Consider the following 25329-nt stretch of genomic DNA (forward strand, 5'->3'; position numbering starts at 1 on the left):
GGAAAAAGGACTCTGGGATTACTCTGTTATAAGGCAACTACACTTCCTATGAACTTATATTATGTTATTTGAGGTGCACTTTGATTAGCTAAAAAAGTATAATGCACATTCTAAGGAAATGCCTAAAATTTTTTAAAACAAAGTGCTACTTGTATGCTGTGAGAGAAGATAAGTGAAATCATATAAAATGCTTATATAAAGCTAAAGAAGTCAGGAAAAAAAAAGGAAAAAAAGGGATGACCAAATACAATGAATATAATACTAATAAATATGTTCATTACTAATCCACTTATATCAATGATCATTTTAATCTGAACATTCTAAATACATAAATTAAAAGAAATTATCAGAGTGGATGCAGTACCAAATTGTTGCCTACAAGACAAGCCTTTGAAATATAAGATTAAATATCAGATTGAAGTCAAACGAGTGGAAAAAGATATGTCATGCTCATGTTAATCCATAGAAAGCAACAGCAGCTATTTATAAATTTCAGCAAAGCATAATTTAGAATAAGAGAAGTTATCATTGTTGGAGTATTACATGATGATAAATAAGTCACTTCTCCAAGAAGACACAACAATTCTAAATGTCTGTTTACTAACAACAGAGAATCAAATTATATGGGCAAAAACTGATAGTACTACAATGAGGAATAGACAAATTGCTATTATAGTTGGAGAGACCAGCAACTCTCGTTCAGTAATTGATAGATCAAGCAGAAAAAAAATCAGTAAGGATATAGTTGACTTTAACAGCAATATCAATCAATTTGATCTAATTGATATTTATAGAATACTCTATCCAACAACAGCAAAATATACATTCTTCTCAAGCTTGCAGTAATATTTGCCCAGATAGATCATGTTCTCTGCCATAAAACATATATTAACACATATAGAAGATTAGATATACAGAATATCATCTCAGACAAAAAATGGAATTAAATTAGAAATCAACATCTGAAAGATAATTGAAAAATCCTCCAAATATTTGGACATTAAATAATGCTTGTCTAATAAAATAGGGATCAAAGAAAAAAATCTCAATAGAAATTTAAAAATACTTTAAATAAGTTAAAACAAAAATAGAACAAAATGTAAGATATAAAGAAATTAATGTTTGGATATAAATTTATAGCATTAAATACATAAATTAGAAAATAATGAAAATCAAAAATCAGTTATCTAAGATTTTACCTTAAAAAACTAGCACAGTTGAAGTCTAAACAAGAAGGTAAAAAAAAAATAAAAATAAAAATTAGAACAGAAATCACTGAAATTGTAAACAAGAAAACAACATAGAACACAACAAAACCAAAAACTAGTTCTTTTGAAGGTTAATACAATTGATACACGTTTAGCTAGGCCAATTAAGAAAAAAGTATAAATTAACAATACCAGAAATGAAATAAATATCATTACTAATGAGCCCATGGACAATAAAAATGTAACACTGGAATTCTACGAACAGCTCTTTGTCCTCAATTTAATAACTTACATGAAATGGATTAATTTCTCTTAATAGACTATCTACCAACAATCTTACAAAGAGAAATTGATAATCTGAATATATATGTATAATATAATAATATAATAATATAATGTGTACATATACACATTATATATTTATATATTATATATATTTATATATATATATAATGCATTGAATCAGTAATTAATAACTTTCCAAGAAAGAGCCAGGCTTAGATTATTTCACTGGTAAATTTTAGCAAACAATTAAGGAAGAAATAATGCCATTTCTCCATGATCTATTCCAGAATATAAAAGCAAAGAGGAAGCACTTCCTAACCGTTACATTGTACAGAGCAAGCATTATCCTAATATCAAATACATATAAAAACATTCCAAGAAAGGAATACTATGTTTCACTCTCTCGCATGAATATAGATGCAAAATTCATCCAAAAAAATCAAGTAAAATTGAAAACGTATAAAATGAATTATACACATGACCAAGTGGGATTTACCATGTTTGGAAAGCTGGTTCAATTTTTGAAAATCAGTCTGTGTAATTTGCCACATCCATAAGCTAAGGAAAAAAAAATCACATCTAATCATTCAGAAAAAGCATTTGAGAAATCCAACATTCATGACAAAAGCACTCAGAATGTTAGGAAAAGAAGAGCTTTTCCCCATCTTGACAATGGGTATCTTCCAAAATCCAACAGCTGATATACTTAATAGTGAGAAACTAGACTTTCTCCCTATTTGGAAATAAGACAAGAATGCCCTCTCTGAGCATTCATGCTTATCACAATGGAAGTCCTACCTAGTCAATAACACAATAAAATAAAAGGTAGATAGATATGGAAGAATGAAACAATGCTATCTTTGTTAAGAGATGACAAGATTGTGGAAATCCCAAAGAACTGAACAAAAATTGTTGGAACTAACAAGTAAATATGGTAGGGTCACAAGATAGAACAAAGTAATTTTTTTTCCAATATGCCAGCATGAAAAATTGGAATGTGAAATTAGAAGAAAAACAATATTTTAATAGTACCACAAAAGGGAAATATTTAGGAATTAATCCAACAAAATATGTGTAGGATTTATATGCAGAAAAAAAACCTGCTAAACTCTGGTGAGATAAATTAAAGAAGATATAAATAGGGAGAGATAATTTTTGTTTTGGGATTGGAAAACTGAATGTTGTTTATACACTATTTCCTTCCCAACTTCATCTATATATAGATCAACACAGTCCTACTAAAATTCTCAGAAATCTAGTTTGTAGATACCAACAAACCTATTGTAAAATTTATATAGAGAGGCAAAACACCTGGTGACAGCCAACAGTATACTGAAGAAGAAAAAAGGTTGGAGGTCTTACCCAATTCTAAGACAATACATTAATAAAGAAATCATGATATTGGCAAAATAATAGAGCATGAATCAATAAAACATAGTTTAAAAGCCCAGAAATAGACCCACACAAATATAGTTAAGTGATTTTGACAATGAACCAAAGGCACTTCTAAGGGAAAGGAAAAGGCAGTATTTTCATCAAATGGTGCTTTGAATAGTTTTCATAGGTGTCTTATTCTATTCAGGTTGCCATAACAAAATACTACACACTGGATGGCTTAAACAACAGGAATTTATTTTTCAGAATTCTGGAGGCTGTGTGAATCCAAGATTAAGTTGCCAGCAAGATGGACTGAGAGAAAGATGGAGTGCACGAGAGAGTGAGCAAACTCTGATGTTTCTTCATTTAAGGGTACTAATACTCTCAGACTAGTCAACCCCCTCCCCACCTTGTGACCTCATCTAATCTTATTTAACTCCCTAAAGCCCCATCTTCAAATACCACTGCATTGAGGGGCAGGGCTTCTATATATGAATTTGATGCAACACAAATATTTAGTGTATAACAATATGAAAAAAATGAATCTAGACACAGCTTTATACCTTTTTTTCAAAAATAAACACAAAATGAAGCATGAACTAAAATGTTAGACACAAAATTGTAAAACTTTTAGGAGAGAGCATAGAAGAAAATAAAACTAGGTAACTTTGTGCTTAGCGGTAAGATTTTACATACAACACCAAAATCATGGTCCTTGAAATAAAAAATTGATAATTTAGACTCTATTAAAGTGTCTGCTCTGTGGGGACGCCTGGGTGGTTCAATCAGTTGAGTGTCCGACTTCGGCTCAGGTCACGATCTCACGGTCCGTGAGTTCGAGCCCCGTGTTGGGCTCTGGGCTGATGGCTCAGAGCCTGGAGCCTGCTTCACATTCTGTGTCTCCCTCTCTCTCTGCCCCTCCCCCGTTCATGCTCTGTCTCTCTCTGTCTCAAAAATAAATAAACGTTAAAAATTTTTTTTTAAATGTCTGCTGTGTGAAAAACCCTGTTAAAAGAATGAAGATACAATATAAAGACTAGGAAAAAAATATTTGTAAAACAAAAATGTGATAAAGGACTTACATCCAAAATATACAAATAACTCTTAAAACTCAACAATAGAAACATAAGCAACCTAATTTAAGAAATGAGGCAAAATTTGAAGACATCTAATCAAAGAAGATATATAAATGAAAAATAAAAGCATATGAAAAAATGTTCCCCCTATTTTGATTTGGGGCACTGTAAATTAGACCAGAAATGGGATACCAGTACCTACCTATTAGAATGATTACATTCCAATAAAACCTGGCAGTATTAATATCTGGCAAGGATGCAAATAACTGGAACTCTTACTGACTGCTTTTCAGAATGTCCAATAGTATAGTTACTTTGGAAGACAGTTTGGCGGTTTCTTACAAAGCTGGACATAATCTGACCATAAAATCTGTCAATCATGTTCTTAGGTATTTACTCAACTAATTGAACACTATGTCCACACAAAACCATGTGAATGCAGAGAGAGGCTGTATGTATAATTGCCCAAAACTGAAAGCAACGAAGCTGTGCTTTCAGTAGGTGAACTGATAGGCAAACTGGTTATACTCTACAATAAAAAATGGGATACCAAGCCACAGAAATGATGAATCTTAAATGAATTTTACCCAGTAAAAACACCCAGTCTGAATAGTTTATATACTGGATGATTTGAATCATGTGACACCTTGGAAAAGGCAAAACTATAACAATGATAAGAGGTCCATGGGTCCCAGGGGATTTGGTGGTGAGTGGGTTAATAGGTGAAGCACAGGGAGTTATTTTAGGTCAGTGTATCTATCTGTTTTTTACTGTAATGGTGGATATCTGACTGTATGCATTTGTGAAAACCTATAGAACTTCACTGTAGCACGAAGACTTAACCTTAATGTATGTGAAATAAATAATAATTTAGAAATTTGGAGGATCCTTATATGGAAGACAGAATTGGCCAAACAATATGAGTTTATTACAGATGTATGAAATAACCTGACTAAAGGTGGTGAGGAAAAGGGCTAGCCTAAGGGACTTTGACAGAGTCGAGTCAATGACTAAAGGCAAAAGAAATAGCACATAAGGGCACTACTCTTGCTGTTAAAGTTTCTCATGAGAGTATGAGTTAACTGTTCTAATAGTACTGTATATATACACTGGAATTAGACAATTTAGTAACTGGATGACAGATGGTAGGAGCCAAGTTCTCATTGTTAGGATGGGAGTACAGATACGAGAGGTAGGGGGGGTATCTGAATGAACTAAGTAGTCATGGACTAGAAATAAAGATTTCAGTATGAATTGATGTTTTGCTTAATATAGATTTGGTTAGATATACACATAGAAATATTTATAGATATATACACAGGTTAATATGCATACATATATTTTGCTGTTCTGTCACTTAGAGCCCCTAGAAGCAAAGACACCCCAGTACCAACAAGCATACCTAGGATGCAGATTTTGGTTCTGAATACCATTCTTAAAAAAGAAAAAAAAAGAAAAAGGAAAAAAAAAAAAAAAAGGAAGAAGAAGAACCAGAACGACTTCCTAGAGAAATAGCTGAATCTAGGACTGGGTTAAGACATACCAAGATGAGTTCTGTAGCATCTGTAGCTTCAGAAAGTGACATTCTCAAAAATGGTACAGGAGCCAACTGAAAGAGATCCCAATGGCACAAAAGGAAATAATTTGAACAATAAAAAATAATTTACTATTGGATTATAGCTCAAAATGTAAAATAAATAAGAGTCTGGACTGTTATAAATTAATTATTAAGGAAGTATATATGTGGGTGATAATAGACAGTTATGCAGAAGCATTCAAATAATTCATGTAGATACTCTGCATGCAAGTAGGCCAGGCACTACTTCTCACTCCCCAAATGTGGGCTGTGCTGAGTGACTTCCTCCAGAGAGTACAGTATGGAAAGGAGAAAGGGAAATAGTAACTTTACAATGAAGGAACATGACAAACTCTACCTCAGCCATGGGATCAAGGTTAACATCAACAGTAATAAGTGATCTTGACAGCATGTATCTTTAATAAGGTGTGATGAAATGGCACTTCACCTCTGTGGTCTTCCTCTTTAAAACCAATAATTCTAGTCTAATCATGAGAAAATATATCAAGCAAATTTCAGTTGAGGAGTATTCTCAAAACTGACCAGTACTCCTCAAAATACCTAACCAGTACTCCTCAAAACGGCTGGGGTTATCAAAAACAACAAAAGTCTGAAAAAAATTCACAGCCAAGAGGAGCCTAAGGAGTTAGGATGACTAAAGGGCATGAGTTTTTAGCCGCAGAAATCAGAATAAACTGTGGACTTTTGTTAATAAAAATGTTCCAATATTTGTTGATTTGTTGTAACAAATGTACCATACAAAGATACAGTGTTAATCCTAGGGGAAACTGGGTATAGGGTCTATGAGAACTCTCTGTAGTGCTCCTTGTGTTTTTTCTGTAAATCTAAAACTATTCTAAACAAATTTCTTTCTTAATTTTGAAAATAGAGTTACTCAAATCTAGCCACTAGAGATTTTGATTCAGTAAGTCTGGCATGAGGCCCTACAAATGTCATTTAAAAAAAAAAAATTAACGTTCATTTATTTTTGAGACAGAGAGAGACAGAGCATGAACAGGGGAGGGGCAGAAAGAGAGGGAGACACAGAATCTGAAACAGGCTCCAGGCTCTGAGCGGTCAGCACAGAGCCCGACGCAGGGCTCGAACTCACAGACCGCGAGATCGTGACCTGAGCGGAAGTCGGACGCCGAACTGCCTGAGCCACCCAGGCGCCCCCAAATGTCATTTTTTAATAGTTCCTGAGACACTAGGTAGCAGAATCAAGAGGAATGGGTTGATTGTAAGTTTGGTGAAGACAGCAACTCTATAAGTGAAGCTAACTACTTTATCCATATATACAATCACAGTGCCTGGTACTGAGTAGATAGGAAATTAAGTATTTTCTAAATATTATGAATTGTAGCATACGATAGTGAGAAATGAAACTAGTTGTTATTATTGAGCAGAGGGGGGAGAACATAATTTTAACTTATTAGTAAACATTTTTGATGGTCTGCACATTTGTTTGAAACCCAGATTCATAATGAAAGCATTTTTATTCTACATAACATCTCTGTTGATAAGTGCAAAATGTGTATTTGCCATATTGTATAAATAATTAAGCAATTACAATCTTTTCTGTGTCACAATATTAGAATCTCTTTTGTGTTGATGAGAAAAAGATTAAATTTCAAAATGGCATGAGAATATAAACAGAAGTAGTATGCTAACAAATAAAGATATTCTAATTCATTATATTTCTATTCTGCAACAGATCTATTTTCTTTGAAAATATTTCATATATGTTTGTATACACATACATGTAACTAAATGATGATCTTTTTTTTAGCATTTCCATTTATAAATACCAGCACCTAGAATAATAAAGAGTGGAAAAATAAAAGCTTTTGAAAAAAGAAATAAATACATGAATAAATGCATACACTAAAGGTCTGGAAAGATATTTGTATATCCTGCTGAATCCAAATTCATTACAACTACTGATTATCCTGGTTTAGTATCTTCATTTGCCTGTATTTTTATGAATCTGTGTATATGTATATGTGTGTATATGTATACTATATGTGTACATATGTTATATATGTAAATCTAAATATTCTATAAATATGTATATTTAGGTTTACATACATTGTTGTTTACAAAAGAACCAGTGAACTATGAGAGTAATTTTAAGGGCTCACCAATTATAGAATCAAACATGTTTTATTCAGATCTTAACAAACCAGGTGGCCAATTTTATTAAAATACCTGGCCATAATATCTTCCTTGTACAAATTTTAGTTTGCTCATTTTCTTCTCATTAACATTTCCACCAGAGGGTGCAAAAAGGAACAAAATTGAGATTTATCTCATATTTTGTACTAAAAACCAGAAATGAAGAAAATTTGAAGAAATGGCCTAAATTTATTTTTGTATTTCTAAAAATCATGAAATCTAATTGGTTCAGATAGGGTATGAAAATGGTTTTATATCCAATTTGGGTAGGCAGTACTCTATAGCAAAATGGTTAAGGATGATTAAAGGCAAAGCTAGGTTTATATTTGGCTTTGATACTCACTTTTGAGAAGGTTGCATACACCTCTCTAAGCCAGTTTCCTTCTCTCTAAAATGTCTCGTGCACCCACTGAAAATTTCACATTTTGTTCTTCACAGTGGGGGATATTGAATTGCAAGATAATTAGTAAGTAGACCTACATTTCTAATTTATAGAGTTAAATAAGATTTGCATGAGACAAATATTTTGTAAGCATTTAATTCAATCTATAACACATAGCACTAAATAAATAGTAGAGGATGTTGCCTCTGTTTTGCCTCTAAAAGTGTTCTGCACCCCATTGTACCATGGATGTGGAGGTTCCCCACACCAGTAACCAATTCTTGGACACCAGCAGGGAGTCTGAGAAGTCACCTGAATTCTAACACTACCTATCCCTGATAGCATTAGATCGCACAGGTTAAGAGTTCAGTCCTACAAGACTACTCCCTTACCCCCTACAGATTCCAGTCACAATCCTGGGTTTTACCTGTGTTCTGACTAACTGGCCTTGAATTAGAAGTTTGAACAACCCCTTCCAACTCAGATCTTAATCACAAGTCCACTTTGTGACCTGTACTTCTGACAGACTGGCCATAAATCAAAGGTTCCCATGATCTCCTCCTTGAATTCAAGTAATTTGCTGGAGAAGCTCATAGAACTCAAAGAAACATCAAACGTAGTGGGTTACTGGTTTATTAGAAAAGGATATAATTCAGAAACAGCCAGATAGAAGAGATACATAGGGCAAGGAATGGGTAAAAGCTTGAAGCTTTCTTGTTCTCTACAAATGTGCCACTTTCTCCAAATCCTTATATGTTCACTAACCCAGAAGATCTTCAAACCTAGTACTTTTAGGTCTTCATGGAAGCTTCATGACATAGATGTGATTGATTAAATAAGCATTGCCAATTGCAACTGATCCAACTTTCAGCTCTCTCCCTACCTTGGGTGGGGGGATATGATGGGTATGGGACTACAAATTCTAGCCCTCTAATCACATGGTTGGATCTCTCAGCAGCCAGCTCCCATCCTTAGGTGCTTTCCAAAAGTCACCTGTCAACATAAGACTCCTTTATCAATCACCCTCACCAATTAAGAAACTCCAAGAGTTCTAGGACTTTTGTGACAAGAATGGCAAAAAAGACCACACACACATGCGCACACACACACACACACACACGTATATTTATGTATATGTATGTATATATGTATATACATGTGCACATCTATGTGTATATGTACATATACATATCTTATTACAAATCATGATATCAAAGCCTCCCACATTTTCCTCCCTTTCTTTCTCCTTCTTCTCTTACCTCCTACTCCTTCTTTGTAGTGATATTATTAGTTCCAATGGACATGCCCTCCATTAAAATAGCTTTAGGGAGATAAATGACATATAAAATGAGTATTATAACCAGTGAGTAGCAAGGAAATGCCTGAATCCAGCTGCAAAGAAAAATCATAAAAGGTTTATATGGTATATTAGAGATGAAAGGAGCATATTAGTGTTGGCCAGATCAGTGCCCGAAATTCAAACACAAACAATGGGGCACGTTTCGTAGCCTTTTCAGGTAGGAACTGAGGAGTTGTGGTACAACAAGCTAAAATATGGGGCCAAACCAAATACATTAAGTTTATCCATTGTGAAGAGTTTCTAAATGTTACTTGAAATGAAGCAAAGAACAATTTTGTTTATTTCAGAAAAGTGGGTTTATTTGGGAATAGCAGAGGAAATGTAATTTGCAACAAACAAGCCTTGGTGAACCATAGGCAAGTTTGAAGTGAAATGGGGAGATGAGCTTTTGTTAGGTATTAGGAGGTAATTGGGGGGGGAGGATTACTTTGAACAAAAGTTTATTGAAGAACTGGAGTTCAAGGTTGTGGTTGTGCAAGTGGTGGTTATTGCATTGTTGCTGGGGCAGGGAGGGATCCTCAGACCTTTTCTTAAAAGTGGGAGATAAAATTCCTATGTGGAAAATGTCCCTTGTTTTAGGTCACTTTCTTATTCCTGCTAGGTTATGCGGGCAGCGAGGAGTGGTACATATCTTCCTGAATCCATTTTATTTTATTTTATTTTATTTTATTTTATTTTATTTTATTTTTATTTAAAAAAAACAATAATTTTTATTTATTTTTGAGAGAGAGAGAGAGAGAGAGAGTGAATGGGGGAGGGCAGAGAAAGAGGCAGACACAGAATCCAAAGCAGGCTTCAGGCTCTGAACTGTCAACACAGAGCGCAAAGTGGGGTTCGAACTCACGAGCCATGAAATCATGACCTGAGCCGAAGTCTGACGCTCAACCAACTGAGTCACCCAGGCACCCCTTCCTGAATCCATTTTAAATGAGGTTTCCTTTATTTTCACATAAATGTGAGGTGTTTAAATGATGTATTATTGAACCCAAGAGTGTCATTTCCTCCTTTTCTGAGTTCAAGTTATAAATCAGTCTCTTATTTCTACCCTGGCAATATAAATAAAGTACCTTTTTGACCTATACTCAGAAAGTAAACACACTTTCCCCATAGAACTATTGGTGTAGTAGATACATGGGGCCAGTAGGAAGTTTGGATCAAGTAGCCACTAGAAAATAATCACATTGTATGTCGCACCTGTGAACTCCCCAAAATTTGGCAGCTTTCTCCTCATGCATTCATTGTAACTCCCAGATGTGTTTTTGTTTGTTTCTTTGTTTGTTTTACCATCTAGGCTTCATTATTCCCAGTTTTCAACAGACATACAGTTTGAATTTATGTTCACAACCCTTCAAGATCAAATTCTCACACCTCACCTTTTATAAATGCCGCCAGTACTCTTTAAAATGTTTCAGTGGCCTATGTCATCAAAGATTTCCTAGAGGAAATGATCCTTGAAAATCATAGCTATTTGAAAAAATATTAGCTATTAATTGAGACATCTTTAGGCATCTCTCCATGAATCACAATGCTTTCTTTTCCCATGTCCCATTTGGGTCAAGAGAAAACACATACAGCTTCAATGGTTCTGTGAAATTTGTGTGATGCTCAGTGTGCTGTGTACCTCTAACTCCTCATACATGTAAACTTCCTATTTGACATATGGAAGGATCTACTCATCTTTAGCAATTAATATGGATGATTCTTGTTATGAAGAATATTTTTTGATGTGGTAACCATCTAAGTAGTGATTCTCGATAACTAGAATCGGGCTGAAGTTTTGAGTGCAATACTGGCCCTAAATTCTCAGAGTTAATGGCCATTGATGGAGCCCATGTCAGAGTTCCCAGGGTCCCATGAACTATCCTTCCACTCCCTGCAGCAGAACATGATATGTGTAATGATGGGAAAAACTTCTGTAGAGCATGGGGGATGTCAGCCATTCCTCAATATTAAGAAATCAATGTATCTTGTCTCTAGTGGCACAGTGTCATTTAGATAGACTCCCAACACATTGCTACAGTAAGTCACTATATTTTATTTAACATTTGATCTATGATTAGGAACAAGACAGATCTATGTATACTTAAGCTTATCTCAACAAAGGATATTTAGTTGCCCTTTTGCTCTTGCTGAGTACAAAGCCAACGTCTTGCCAGTCTGTCAATCATCAGTCATGTTAAAACAACTCTCCCATTACATATCATAGATATTCATGGTGGGTTTTCCAAACTCTAAAGAGGGTAGGACTTTCATATATGGATTAAAAAAATGATGTTTTAATTAATATTTTCAATATTCCTTCCACTCTAGGTCATAATTATTTAAGGTGTCATTTGTAAAAATGGAAAATAATGAAAAGTTCAATAAAATGTAGTAGGTGAATATCTGGATAGTAACCCAAAGGTTAAGACCTAGACCTATAATTTTTGTAATAGATAGTACTTGTTCTCCAAAATTTATAGAAATGCCATTGTATTTTATAGAAATCAGAAAAATGCAAACATGAACAAATCAGACTGTGTAATAATGTTTTCACGCCAAAGTTACGTATAGAAATGGAAATTAAAATATATTTTTTAGCTATTGAAGTATTGCATAATATAGTACTATTTAGTTAGACTATACTTTGTAAACTGCTTGATACTCCTGAATAGCAAAGATATTAACTTAACTAATGATCCTTTAAATGGACACGTAAAATATAATTTAAGCTACTTGCAACATGAAAAAGAGAAGCATCATTTGTTACTGCCAAAAATCATTGGCATGTAGAAATCAGAAAATCATTAGCCTTGATAGGAATAGCTTAATACAACAGAGAAGAGAACACACTATTTAGAGCAGCTAAAATGACAATTGAGGCAACCATCGGTGAAATGCAGAAAAAAAAGCAGATACGATTTAGTGAATGATAAATTCTGTACTTAGTGTTTACATGCAGAGGAACAGAAATCTTACTCATTAACTAATGCACTTAGTTTGTGAGCCAAAATGCTTTAGATTGTAGCCCTAATTGTCATAAATGTTTATCTCTGTGCAAGTTTAATTTAGGCTTAAGAAGAAATATTATCCTGAGTGATGAGTCATCCTACATTTTTTTTTTTTCATTTTCTTCATTAGCCTAAGTTGGTTTCCTTAAATTTCTGCTCAAATCCCTCCTCTTCCATGAGGTCTCCTCCATAATACTCCAACTAGAATTAGTCTTTTTTTTTTCTTTCATTATGCTCTACTCTTTTTACACTTATTCTAACAGTGTGCCTAATGGTATATTTAGAGGCATACCTCATTTAGCATTGTCTTCTAGAGCACCAATTTTCATAGCTGTTTAGTGTAGTGTAATACTGTGCTTTCCTCAGTTCGAATGGCACTTGCCAGTCTATTTATGCTTTTGAATCTCTGTCACTAACAAACTGAGTTTCAGATGACGATGATTTCTCTTTGATTCTCAGGAAATAAATTGAAAGTTTCTCCTAATCTGAACAAACATGGACCATTTCAATGTCTTTTAACCACCAGGCGGGCTTGCAGCGTGGCATGTCTGAACCTTAGATTGATATGGGCTCTGCTGTGCCCACCCAGTCCACCATTTGAAAATCTATAAAGAGTGAGAAGTCGGGGTGCCTGGGTGGCTGTCGGTTAAGCATCCGACTTTGGCTCAGGTCACGATCTCATGGTCCGTGAGTTCGAGCCCCACATCGGGCTCTGTGCTGACAGCTCAGAGCCTGGAACCTGCTTTGGATTCTCTCTGCTCCTCCCCTGTTCATGCTCTGTCTCTCTCTGTCTCAAAAATAAACATTTAAAAAAAAAGAGTGGGAAGTCAGTCAATTATCCCATACTTTTTGCTAATTTAATTTTAAGTCACTGGGTAGGAACACATCTCCAAAGGGACTGTTGTGACTTATTTATTTATTATTCACATTTATGGAACTCCCTTACACTCCATTTCAAAAGGGAGTATATGGGATAGGACTTTATTTGTGAATGTACCAGTGTACCCTTTAACACTGAGAGTTCCCCAAAATAGAGATCATATCTCAGTGATAAAATCTTAACTGGCTATAAGATCAACTAAGCAAGGTAAGTGTGTGGAGAGGACAAAGTTAGCATTATCAACAGAGGAACACATTGAGTATTAGCAATTGAAAAGTGCCTAGCCACTTAACGTGGATAATAGCTATTAAGTTTAATTGACTGTTTCCATGAAATACTGTAAATATAGTTTTCCTGTACCATCTAATTTTTCTTTTCTTTTTTCTAAGTTTTTTTTAACGCTTATTCATTTTTGAGAGACAGAGACAGAACGTGAGTGGGAGAGGGGCAGAGAGAGAGAGGGAGACCCAGAATCTGAAGCCAACTCCAGACTCTGAGCTGTCAGCACAGAGCTGGATGGGGGGCTCAAACCCATGAACCACAAGATCATGACCTGAGCTGAAGTTGGACACTTAACCAAATGAGCCACACAGGTGCCCCTGTGCCTTCTAATTTTTCAAGAGAAACCAAATGTGACTTTCATGATATTTTTAAAATATTGATTATTTAATTTATATTATAGTTATTTTTAATATTGTGCAGTTCAAATAAAATACATTTGTGGATGTGGTCCAGCTCATGGGTTACCCATTTACCGCTTCTTCATAACCTTTCTTGTCTTTTTCCCTCCATTCCTGCCTTCTTTCTCATTCTTCTTATTTCATCTATTTTTTCTTTTTCTCTGTGTATGTATTTCCATGTGTACATATATGGGTAGCTTGTATAAATTAGTGACATTCAATCCAGTATAAATCAGACGGAAGAAATATGAAAAAATAATAATATGAAAGAAAAAATAAATTAGGACAAATGTAAATATGATCTGGGAGTACTGACCAAGGTCTTGGCATGGTCATGGATTTCACTTCAACCTTTTCATTAAAAAAAAAAAAAAAAACTTAAAAATATCATACCAATTTCTGAGGGAGAAGCATGGATTTTCCTCATGCTGAATTTTGAGATACAATACATTTTTCTGTACAGTGTCATATACAGTGTCCTTAAGAACATGTCTACAATAGATATGAGTTTTGTAGTATCAGTTTTTATTGTGTTTGTGCAAAACAAGGCATATTAAATATAAATCTACTGTTTCCTGTAGTCTCAGTGAAGGTACAAAATGATGAAAATCAGGAACAAAACTGATAACTGCATTCAGTCGTCAGAGAAATGAATAGAATATGTGTAAGTCTAAAGACATTTTATTCATTTTTGAATCCTTAGAGACTTTAGCACCATTTTTTGTGTGTAGAAAAGTGAGGTGAAGGCATGAACTGAATTAAGTACATATATGATGATGGGTAAAAAGAAGCATCTCAAATTTAAAACATTAAATTTAAGAAAAAGTCACTAATATTCTTGGTGACAGTGCAATTAAAAATAAACTTAAAAAGTGTTTTTGATATCTTACAGACTTTTTATTTACACAGTTACAAATACAGGCCTACTACAAATGCTGACAACTCTCAGGTGAAACTGTAAAAATATTTAGTAGCAGGATGCATCTGATGATTTTGTCAGTTTTTTTCTTTTTTAAAATTTATTTTCAAGAAAAGGATCTACTCTAGAACATCTTTTTTAGTTTACATTTTTAGGGTGACAAACCAACCTACATCAATATCTCTGAGACACAGCTTAATCATAGCACTTTTTGAAAAACAGGTTCATGTGGTCATGTTAAACCAGGGTAAATGGTCCACTGATTAGCTAGCTGTCCAATGATACATTAGACTTTTCCTCTTTCAAGTGTGAAAACTAACCATCAGAAGAATATTTAAGCTGTAAACTCCCATTTTCAGCTTTGCAGTAACCAGGGAAAGCTAATCTTCAGAGAGAAACAAGAGAGTGGAGCAAATATGTAGAGAAAGATGAGTGAGGGACTCTTGAAAAATGGAGAAAAGTAAGTCTTGACTTCAGTAACTCAAAGCCAACAGCCTTGTCTAGAAACATCTTTTAACACCCCTCCCCACCCCATGCCCACACATACACTCAGTCACATATTTGCTCAGGCAAGCTTGAGTGGCTCTTGATTTCTTGTTATTAATTAAGTGATCATTACTAGAATGAAATGAATGCATCTATATTTAGAAGATAAATTGAAATGATATATGAATAAACAGACGTCCATATACATGTGTTTTTCAAAATAATTATGAGTGGTGGCTAACTGTGAAAAAGTACAGGTTCCCTATTGTTAGTGCTTTAAGGAAGTTGATTATGAGAACATGGTATTCTGTTTCAGATCAGGGGAGGGCTGTATTTATATTTAGCTTGTTCAGGGCTGTTCTCTCTGAACATGGAAGCCCTTCTTCATAGAATTTATTTTAAGATTGTAACTAGTATCTTTCATATTTGAATGTCTTTAATATTTTCTAATGTCTTCAGTTTTGTAATGTTCATCTTCATATTCAGAAAGTTGAGCAAGGCAGCAAGTGCCTTTGTCAGCCATCTTGAGAGTTATTTCCCCATTTTCAGGTTGTTTGCATGTAATTCTCTCTGATTTGGAATTTATTTTATTACATATATATATTTTTTTCATTGCTTTGACCCTTAAACAACACTTTATTTAGCAATAAACCTGGAATTTCCCATATATGTTAGTAGAGGATTCTTCATTGCTTCATTTATAAAGAATTAAAGTTTTGGGGCGCCTGGGTGGCTCAGTCGGTTAAGCGTCCGACTTCAGCTCAGGTCACGATCTCACGATCCGTGAGTTCGAGCCCCGCGTCGGGCTCTGGGCTGATGGCTCAGAGCCTGGAGCCTGCTTCCGATTCTGTGTATCCCTCTCTCTCTGCCCCTCCCCCGTTCATGCTCTGTCTCTCTCTGTCTCAAGAATAAATAAAACGTTAAAAAAAAAAAAAAAAAAAGAATTAAAGTTTTATTTCTCATTTTGCAAAGGAAAAGTCTGAGGCAAGATTCATTTTGGTATATTTGTAAATTATGAGCATTCTTTGTTTATCTTTGAAATTCAAATGTTTTTTTAGACTATAATCGATGTGATGGTCTGTTTATATTAATTTTGCCTGGTAGAAAGAATTATTCTACAATACATTTCTTTAATTCTAAGAAAATAATATATTTTTACATTTTGAAGAATATAAAATTTGCATTTTCTTTGCAACTCGTATCCAAAAATCTTGCCACAACTTCATGTACAACATAAATTGTGGCATTAGTTATTATTACATGTGCAGATGTGAATTACTCACACATGGAAGGAATCTGGTGAGTGATATTTTTTGGGGGAGCGGTCAGCTATTTGGTAGATCAACAGTGTAGTACATTTTAGTGGAAATTTGATCATTTTATTGTGCCAAATGTATCTTTATGGATTTTGCACAATATTTTACCTCTGAAATGAAAAGTCAACCTGTGTTCAGCAGATTATTTCATCATGTATTAAGCAGATCTACTAAAGGTTTTATCAATATACACATTTAAAATAGATCAGCATCGGAGACTTTTTATGTAATGGCCAAATAGTTGATATTTTAGGCTTTGAGATTATATGTCTCTGTGACAACTGATCAACTTGACCTTTATAAGGAGGAAAGCAACCTAAGACAGTATTCCAACAAATGGATGTGGCTTTTTTCAATAGCATTATATTAAGAATAATAGGTGGCAACCCAGATGGTCCTTAGGCCATAGTTCTCAACCTCTGGAGTATATCATAAGATTTCCTGAATGAGAACTTGTGACCACTGTATTTATAAAGAACTCACTCAGGCATTGAATACTACTTTATAAAAAGTTTTCTGCTAAATTTTTAATGATATTAGTGCTCAGAGTTACATCATTCAATTATATAATCAATTATGTTATTTCATAGAGGATTCATTTTTCTGTTTTACTAAGTATCTTCTTTTGTTTCAATGTTACTGTTTTCTCTTACTTCAGCTTTAAGTGAGGACAGATCAGTCTAAATATTTTACCAAAAAAAAAAAAAAACAAAAAACAAAAAACCAGGAGGTGCAAATTATTTTCACTTTGCTTTAGTATCCACTTTTATTTTTTTTATTTCTTCTAAATTTTATTTATTCATTTTGAGAGACAGAGGACAAATGGGGGAGGCGCATAGTGAGAAGGAGACAGAATTCTAAGCAGGCTCTGCACTGACAGTACAGAGCCTGATGCAGGGCTCGAACTAATGAACCACCAGATCATGACCTGAGCCAAAACCAAGAGTCAGACACTCTTAACCTACTGAGTCATGCAGGCACCTCTAATAACCACTTTTAGATACTAGAGTTATAACATGCTAATGTGTTGGTTGATATTCAAAGCCCAAGAAATTTTTAGTGTTTATAATCTTCTATTAAGTTGTGTATCTTTTTACCTAATGAGATGATTCATAGTTCCATTGCTCCCTTTACCATAAATAATATATTTTATTCTTACAAAGTTTAATACATGTCTTTCACTTTGCACAAAATGTACTTGAAACATTTCAATCCTGAGAATACACTACTTTGTGACTGCCTTCTTGAAATCTGTTTAGCTTGCTTAGGACTTAATCTTTGTGAACATGGAAGCCCTTTATAGAATTTGTTTCAGGACTTTAATTGTTTTTTAATGTCTTCAGTTTTGTGTTATTCTACTTCATTTTCAGAAGAGTTGAGCAAGGCAACAATGCCTTTGCTCAATCATCTTTAGGGATATTTCCCCATCCAAGCTTATTTTGATGTAAAATAAATCATTTGATATAAATCCATATAAATGATATAAATTCCTTTGATATAAATCCATATCTTTGGATGTAAATCACCTAGCCCTAATACGTTCTGTAACTCAAAATGTTGGATAGCTGTAAGTTGCATGCACCAAACTGGCATCAGCAAAGTGCTAGTAAAGACAAAAGATAGCAATGACAGGGTGCCAAAGAACTCTTCTTACTGGCTAAAGCCTCTCTCATGAAGTAGATAGTAATCCCCGCCACCACCACCTATTGATGAACACCCAATGTTTTCCAAGTAGAGTCCAGAATGGAAATAGGAAAATATAATTCTCATATGCTCTTTATGTTTGTTGCACGTTTAGCCTTTCTTGGGGCTTCCTTTGAGCTCTACATATTAAGATTTTATTCTCATATATTGCATATTTTCAGGTTGTAGTACAACTGAAATTAAGTATTTTGTGATTCTAAGACATATGGAAAGGTAGTAGAATGAGGTAGGTGTGTGTTACCATAATCTACATTTATTTTTTTCTTTTTAAAAAAATTTAATGTTTAGTTTTAAGAAAGATAGAGGGAAAGAGAGAGAGAGAGAGACAGACAGAGTGTGAATGGGGAGGGGCAGAGAGAGAGAGAGAGACAGAGTCTGAAGCAGGCTCCAGGCTCTGAGTTATACACACAGAACCCGACTTGGGGCTTGATCTCATGAATCATGAGATCATGCCTGACTTGAGCTGAAGTCAGATGCTTAATGGACTGAGATACCCAGGGCTCCTATTTGTTTCTTAATGCAAAACATAATACATATGATGGATATAGATAATCCACTCATGACAAATACAATATCATTGAAGACTGATATACATGTTAAGTTGTAAAATCTGTGATAAAAGTAACATGTGTAAATATATTTAAGCTAGTAAATTTTTAAAGAAAATTTAAATTGGTATTGTTGGTATTTTCAGCTGTCTTGCCACTGTTAGGAAGATTTATATTTATTTAAAATATGTGTTAAAAGCTATGTGCTTGAATTACAAAAATAGGAAGTATTGATTACATAGTGAGTCTTATTCCTAGCTTATATTCTTATTATATCTAAACATTAGTTATAATAAATAAAATCACTTATTAAAAAGAATGCATACTTTGCATTCACACTTGAAATCATATATATGATCTCACTGTATATATTTACATATATATATATATTTATTATTGAAGTATAATTGACATGGAATGTTACATTAGTTTCAGTGATATAGTGATTTGACAGGTTTATATATTATGCTATGCTCACATCATATTTATTATAGATGATTCTACATATTTTATATTTCTTGATTCTTGGATTCCTTGTGGCAATGTTGAGTTGACTATTTTCCCTGAAGTCTAGTTGCTCTATAGTCACTGGTTATTATGTCCCTTTAGGCCACTAAATGTAAAGGAGAGATACAAAATGTGATTACTCTAGCAAATTATGTTTTACTAATTTCCATTCCAGTCAAATTCAGATTATGTTTTCCCTCTATTGAATTGTATGGATTAGGAAGCTACGGATGAAATTTCAGTACCCATCTTGAAAACCTTCACTATTAGGATTCTTATTTCATCAGCATCGAAGGAGAACTCAAAGTGGCTTATTCACAAGGGTAGATATATCTATCATAAGACTTTTGGATCTTTTATGAAAATCAAGAATAGTAATATTGCTGTGCCATGAAATGAGAGAATGACAACTTTCTCTTTGATTCTCACCTTTGCTCGTGTCGGTATGTTCTATTTCTGTCTTTTCAATGTAATTTACTAGGCAGATGCTTCTAACATTATCTGAGATTTTGATCCCCTAGGTCAAGCTTTTAGGAAGAGATCAATTTGCCATGAGTCTCAAATCCACAAAACTCTCAGGGGAGAGAATATTTGTCCCAGCTTAGATCAAGTCTTGACACCTGAGCCAATCAAGAACTTTCCAGGAGTAGATCACACTGTAAAAATGAGGGTTTTCATTGCAGTCACGGATGGAGTCAGGAAAAGCAGTTCACAAGGGAAGCATGGGCAATTCTTTGAAAAAAGGGTAGGAATTATGGGGCAGAAAAAATAAGTATGTGCCACCATATTATTCTATCCATTAGTGTGACTAAGACATCTAATTAGGAAAAGGTAAAGCAGGCATTTCTCAATTTTGATTTGAAGGAGACTGAGGGCCTTCTTTATATAATACTATATCCCCTGATAGCTGGAGAAAACTATTAGATGACCCCAAATTCAAAACATTATTCTTAGATCTCATCTAGTTGAATCCCCAAAGTTTTATATGAGAAAAGTGAGAACCAAAATAATTAAGTAATTTTTGAGGATCACATTATTGATAAACACCAGAAACTTCCAAGTTTATATACATTTAAAATATGTGTTAAAATGCTATCCAACAATAGCCCACATTTTTAGTCCTTCTTTTTGGGACTGGAGACTTTTACTCATTCAAGTATTCCTAAAACACGGTTTTCAAAATTTGGTCTCCAGATTACCTGCATCAGAATAAATAAAAATGCAGCTTCTTGTTCCTCTCCCCCCCCGCCCCCCCGCCCTTAATCCCCTCAACACTGAATCACAAACTCCATGGGTTATATTCTGGAAAAGTTCATTCTTAACCTAGTCCTCAGGTAAATTCTATGCGTGCTAAAGTATGAAAACCACTGCAGTTTGGTACTACCAAGTCCTTGACAAGAAAAAGAGTGGTTGACATAGTTGAAAGTAATAGGAGCCCAGGAAAGACTAGAAGGACAACAGAGAATACCCACAAAGTTTCTGAAAATGTAGAAAGGAAGGTCTTGACCTATTTCAGATTTTCCTCATTAACCTTACAATTGTTTTTATTTCCCTACTGAAATCTTTAAACTCCTCTTTCCAAATAGTGAAAAGGGTGGTGTTGATTTTGAATGATACCATTTTAAATGGGAACTTCAAGTAATATTCAATGTTTCAAATCCTCACATTGTCATTCAGATAATATCAGTGTTATTTACAAATGCTTTCCCACAACCATGTTATTCCTAACTACTATTTCATGCATTTGGGTCATCCCATTGGACTATATTTACATGTGTCTTAATGTTTTACGAACATACTCTAACACTATTGAAAATAAAATATGTAAACTCATATAAGTCCTGTAGATGATTTTCTTTCCGAGTTCTAAATGATTGGTCTTTCTTTCTAATTATGGAGGTATAAAAATTTAATAGCAATTCATATGCACATTATTTTGGTGTTACTTGCATTTCCCTAACTCATTCTTTCTGGAGGAGGTTAAAAATTAACTTGATAGCTTAAATTTTATTAATAGATTTCCTTATGCTATAAAGCAATTTTTTTGCATGTTTGTGCTTTGAGGCATTCTGGAATAAAGAAAATATTCTTTAGCTACAAAAAAATATCAAAAAAATAAGATGCATGTATTACTGAATCTTCAAGGTTGTTATAAATTTAAAAATTATATTGCAATTTGTTTTTCAGTGGCACTATACAACTTTCTGTATCTATATATCTTTAAGGTTTATAAATATAGTAATGTAAAAACGTCTGTATTTCAAATTTGATGCATACTAAAATACTTTTTAAAACCATTAATAATACATTTCCCTGAGATATCTTAATTGTTATGCCTCATATGATAATTCAATTTAAAAAACCTTTAGAATACTGATATGTGACATTAAATACATCTTTTTCATGCTTTATAAAACTTGTATATTCACACACACATGAATCCAATTTTATGAATATATAATCAACCTTGAAATCGACATCATTACCAAGGGAAAATAGATCGGCTAACTCAGATCCCTCTGCTTACATGTCCAATGGATTTGAGAAAGATCATGAAATGTTTTAGTTTCCAGACTATCTCAAAATATATGCAAATAAAGAACTGTCAATTTTACCATCAAATGATTATTACTCATTTTGTTTATTATACCAGTGAGAACTCAAAAATAAACTTAGTAAAAGTTGCCTAAGTAGTCCAGGTACTTAAGAGAAAGGATATAATGGAAGTGGTATATATCAAAACTACAATGTTGTGATACATGAAAGGTTAAATATAAGTTTTATAGAGGTTGCTTGACAAGTGAAACTGTATTCTTAGAGTAGTTCAGCCTATTGTGCTGAAACTGATAATGATTGATTGAGAAAATATCACCCATGTAATACTTGGTTTAATCCTTATTTTATAAGTCCGTATTTGAGGGAATATAAAGTTAATTTTTTTTGCTTCTTTTATGGCTTTCCAATGTAATCTAAAAGTCATACACATCTGCATTACCTGTGGAGCTTTAGTATGTCTCTTTTGGATTCTAGAAAATATGTATGTGATTATTATTATCATAGATTAGGAATAGTTTGTTAATTTTTAATGTCTAGGTTAATATTTATTTGCATTCCAGAAATAATGTGATTATTTTGATCTTTGCAAATCATAGTCAAATGGTATTGCAGAGTATTTTCTAATCTGTTTTAAATCATATCCTATTTGAAAACCATTTTTCTCAAGATTTTGAATTATTTTCCCTATTTTGTTATGGGATAGTTTTAAAATTATATTAAGATGCACACTGGAGATCTCTCAGAGAAAGACAAATGACAGTAAAAACAAAGTAGCCACCTTTCATAGAACACTTTTCCTATCATAAAACATCCTTTATCCTAATTACATTCCCTGGTAGTTCTCTCTGTTTAGGGGCATATGACAAATAAAGAAAAGTTTCCAAACACACCCTATCTTTAAAATTTGATTGACTTCTTCCTACCTCTTATTGGCTGGTCCAGGCAACAGTGCTTCTCCCTATAACAATTCAATCAGCACTCCACTATGTGCTTCTGAATATGAGTTCTGTCCTGGACAACTCCAAGAGAGACAACAATTTTTGAAAGAGCTATTCACAACCAGCAATTCAGTTATATATGTATATATATATATATACAAATTATATATGTATATATGTAAACACACACACACACACACACACACACACACACACACACAGTCTTTGACACCATTCATCACTGAAATATTCTTCTTCTAATAGAAGTAGATTGATTTTCTTGGATAATCACATTCTGCTGTGAAGTAATGAGAATAAGTTGAAAGCATAAATATATCATGCAACATGGGAAACTGAAACTAGTTTTGCTGCTATTTTTGCTGAAAATAAGGAGATCCTAGTGTGTTCGTTTCTGCTTAACCTTGTCATTTGTTCCCTTTATCTTTCAAAGAAGGTAGTTTAGAATTGAGAACTTGCTTAGAAATGGTACTTAAGGTTTACTCAACTAATTTTTAGTTATGGGGAGATGATATAGGTTCAATAAAGAGATCACAGTGTCTGAGTACAATGAAGAAAATATGGGAATTAGGCTGAAAAGTTAATATCCCAGCAGTAACCCTAACAAGCTATGTGGTGGTGGTGACGGTTAAGTCAACTACACTCTCTCAGCTAAATGATAATATGCAATAAGAGGTGTATTTTGAAAATAAAGAAAATGTTGTACAAAAAATGCTAATAACCATGGTGTTGGCTCATGGTTTGTATGCCCTTCTGCATGAATTTCTTTCTTCCATCTCTTTCTCAAAATAACACATTGCAAGAATGGAAGATACTGTGCCATGTCATAAATTCCCGGCATTGTGTGTGTATTGCCTTCGAATAATTAGTATCTTCTCACACTTTAAAGTTTATCTAAAGCTAATAAGGTCAGTTTTACCTCACAAAAGTAAGATTTGAAAGTTTATCATATTAGTTGCTGAGTTTAATTGACTAAGTTTGAAGTACTAGATTTTTCAAAATTCCTGCTACAAAATTATACTGGTATAGAATTTATCATCATCAACTTTAAATACTCTTCCCCTAAATGACAATTGATCCTAATTTCTTGCACATATTTTTGAACGTAGTACAAAATTCTAACGAGGCTTGATATTTGAAAAGTTGTATAGTTTTTCTTCTTAATGTTTCCTCTATGCTTTCTTCTTCTTAATGAAGGAAGAGATCTCACATACCCTTGCTTTAGTACAAGGCTACGTATCATACGCTGACATGTAATATGTCATTTGGAATGCAAAAGCAATATTTTAGAAGGTTTTTAAACACGTCTGCTTTTATATTCTTTAAAAAGAGGTTTATAGTATTTGAACTTCCAGTTTACTTTAGTAACATAGATACAAATATTTTAAAAAATCAAAGCATTTACAATATTTGCATTCTGATATGCCCCATCTTATACTTTTTCTTGGAATCTTTTCCCTTTGAGAATCACTACTCTAGAGCTTATAATTTTAGTTTGACACCTTCAATATATTTATAAATCTATCTTTACTTTCTGAATGTTACCATATGAATAAGTCTCTGACAAGATGTTTAAAGAGATAACTACTATGGTAATTAAGGACAAATTTTACACATAATCCTAAATCTAACTGTGTAAGTATCATTTGTTGAATGGTGTGATATTCATATACAGACTTGTTTTAGAAAGGACATTTCCTTTTATTTTGATTTTGAGGAACTCCGATTGATTCATCTCAGTTTCAGAAAAAAACTTTTCTTCTATGTTTGCAAAAATACCACATTTAATGTAATTCCTTTTTTCAATATACACAAGGCTCATATGCATAATGTAGTAGCATATATGCCATTCTATCAGAATTTATTCTTTAAAGCAATTTGGCATTGGAATTCTGAGGCTCAGCTGGAAGATTACTGAGTATTATGTTCTTTCTATTGTATATTTTTATTCATTTTAAACATTAAGATAAGTCTGTGCATTTTAATTTCCAATAATATTTTGCAACTGTTGAGCATATGGCATAGAAATTAAGCTGGTTTATTACTGTACTTTAAAAGATTATTTTATTTGCAATAGAATTATCAGGTAGGACTACCTTAATATTTCAACCCTAATGTAATATCTGTTAAGTTATGACTAGATAATTTGTTACCCCTGTAGTATCAGGAAAATAACATTCAGAGGATTTACCATTAAAATGTATTCATTGGCCACAAACTAATCTTTTCATTAGTGATGAAAAGTTGATGACTTGAATGTTGAAAACTTGATGACTAAAGTTTCAAAAGAGAATGTAGAAATCTTCAGTAACATCTAGGTAGCAAAATGTGACTGACAGTCACATCAC

Source organism: Neofelis nebulosa, chromosome 1 (genome assembly GCF_028018385.1).
Source record: "Neofelis nebulosa isolate mNeoNeb1 chromosome 1, mNeoNeb1.pri, whole genome shotgun sequence".
NCBI classification, from domain to species: domain Eukaryota; kingdom Metazoa; phylum Chordata; class Mammalia; order Carnivora; family Felidae; genus Neofelis; species Neofelis nebulosa.